Here is a 2,500-nt window from a genome sequence, read left to right as displayed (position 1 = left end):
GCAACGCCTTTTGAAATGCACGCAGAGCATGGATTGCACTCAACAAAAAGTTGCATTTTCTTTTCATGCCAAGCATTTTGCATGAATGCATTGCAATGCCAACGCACATTTACCTGGCAAGACTGAAGTACAAGCTGTGATGAACAGTGTGAAACAGAAACAGCTATTTGAGAAGCCATTGCCTCAACGGCATCTGTGTGAATTGCTCTGCATCGATAATTAACAGAGCGTAAAGAGGTGAAACTGACGCAGTGAATGCAAAAAGGACAATCCAAAGTGTAATGTTGGAATTGATTTGGCAGATTTTGAGAAAGCTTTCAAATGTTTTGGCATAGTTGGTTCCATGGTGTAATGGTGAGCACTCTGGACTCTGAATCCAGCGATCCGAGTTCAAATCTCGGTGGAACCTGAATGTTTGTTGTCCCAGCTGCTGAAAATTTGGACCAAGCATGTCGAAGGCTGCTGTTTGGCAGTTTTGTTGCCTTTGTCATTGATGCTTAATCTGCAAGTCGAGTTTTCAAATCGTGTGTTCAACCGGCAGTGAGCTGTTCCAATCAGCAGAGCAGAAATTAGTTTGTTGTTTAATGCTGCCTTTGCCTGCACAATGTGTGCTGAGATTATCTGTGCAATATGCACTCCGCAGCATGAATAAACGCAATGCCTTTTGAAATGCATGGATTGCACTCAACAAAACGTTGCATTTTCTTTTCATGCCAAGCATTTTGCATGAATGCATTGCAATGCTAACACACGTTTTACCTGGCAAGACTGAAGTACAATCTGTGCTGAACAGTTTGAAACAGAAACAGCTATTTGAGAACCCATAGCCTCAACGGCATCTGTGTGAATTGCTCTGCATCGATAATTAACAGACCGTAAATAGGTGAAACTGACGCTGTGAATGCAAAAATTTCAATCCAAAGTGTAATGTTGGAGTTGATTTTGTACATTTTGAGGAATGTTTCAAATGGGCGATCGTAGTTGATTCCATGGTGAAATGGTGATCACTCTGGACTCTAAACTCTAGCAATCCTCGTTCAAATCTCAGGGGAGCCTGAATGTTTGTTGTCCCAGCTGCTGGAAATTCAGGTCAAACAAGTAAAAAACTGCAGGTTTGCAGTTTTGTTGCCTTTGACATTGATGCTTGATCTGCAAGTCGAGTTTTCAAATCGTGTGTTCAACCGGCAGTTACCTGTTCCAATCAGCAGAGTAGAAATTAGTTTGCTGTTTTATGCTGCCTTTGCCTGCACAATGTGTGCTGAGATTATCTGTGCAATATGCACTCCGCAGCATGAATAAACGCAATGCCTTTTGAAATGCATGGATTGCACTCAACAAAACGTTGCATTTTCTTTTCATGCCAAGCATTTTGCATGAATGCATTGCAATGCTAACACACGTTTTACCTGGCAAGACTGAAGTACAATCTGTGCTGAACAGTTTGAAACAGAAACAGCTATTTGAGAACCCATAGCCTCAACGGCATCTGTGTGAATTGCTCTGCATCGATAATTAACAGACCGTAAATAGGTGAAACTGACGCTGTGAATGCAAAAATTTCAATCCAAAGTGTAATGTTGGAGTTGATTTTGTACATTTTGAGGAATGTTTCAAATGGGCGATCGTAGTTGATTCCATGGTGAAATGGTGATCACTCTGGACTCTAAACTCTAGCAATCCTCGTTCAAATCTCAGGGGAGCCTGAATGTTTGTTGTCCCAGCTGCTGGAAATTCAGGTCAAACAAGTAAAAAACTGCAGGTTTGCAGTTTTGTTGCCTTTGACATTGATGCTTGATCTGCAAGTCGAGTTTTCAAATCGTGTGTTCAACCGGCAGTTCCCTGTTCCAATCAGCAGAGGAAAAATTAGTTTGCTGTTTCATGCTGCATAATGTGTGCTGAGATTATCTGTGCAATATGCATTCCTCAGGATGAATAAATGCAACGCCTTTTGAAATGCATGCAGTACATGGTTTGCACTCAACAAAACGTTGCATTTTCTTTTCATGCCAAGCATTTTGCATGAATGCATTGCAATGCCAACGCACGTTTTACCTACCAAGACTGAAGTACAATCTGTGCTGAACAGTGTGAAACAGAAACAGATATTTGAGAAGCCATTGCCTCAACGGCATCTGTGTGAATTGCTCTGCATCGATAATTAACAGAGCGTAAAGAGGTGAAACTGACGCTGTGAATGCAAAAAGGACAATCCAAAGTGTAATGTTGGAATTGATTTGGCAGATTTTGAGAAAGCTTTCAAATGTTTTGGCATAGTTGGTTCCATGGTGTAATGGTGAGCACTCTGGACTTTGAATGCAGCGATCTGAGTTCAAATCTCGGTGGAACCTGAATGTTTGTTGTCCCAGCTGCTGAAAATTTGCACCAAGCATGTAGAAGGCTGCTGTTTGGTAGTTGTGTTGCCTTTGTCATTGATGATTGATCTCCAAGTCTAGTTTTCAACCGGCAGTTAGCTGTTCCAATCAGCAGACTAGAAATTAGT

At 41.5% G+C, this 2,500-nt stretch overlaps 2 non-coding genes across 2 annotated transcripts; both read left to right on the top strand.

Moving 5' to 3' along the window:
• The first annotated feature begins 337 nt into the window (after nt 1-337).
• On the top strand, nt 338-409 carry trnaq-cug (transfer RNA glutamine (anticodon CUG)). Its single transcript has one exon. It is a non-coding gene; the product is annotated as a tRNA-Gln (tRNA).
• Nucleotides 410-2,276: 1,867 nt separating this feature from the next.
• Nucleotides 2,277-2,348, top strand: trnaq-uug (transfer RNA glutamine (anticodon UUG)). Its single transcript has one exon. It is a non-coding gene; the product is annotated as a tRNA-Gln (tRNA).
• The last annotated feature ends 152 nt before the right edge of the window (nt 2,349-2,500 follow it).

Source organism: Pristiophorus japonicus, unplaced genomic scaffold, assembly GCF_044704955.1.
Source record: "Pristiophorus japonicus isolate sPriJap1 unplaced genomic scaffold, sPriJap1.hap1 HAP1_SCAFFOLD_99, whole genome shotgun sequence".
NCBI classification, from domain to species: Eukaryota; Metazoa; Chordata; class Chondrichthyes; family Pristiophoridae; genus Pristiophorus; species Pristiophorus japonicus.
Note: the sequence above shows the minus strand (reverse complement) of the source record. Positions and strands in the feature narration are given on the sequence as shown.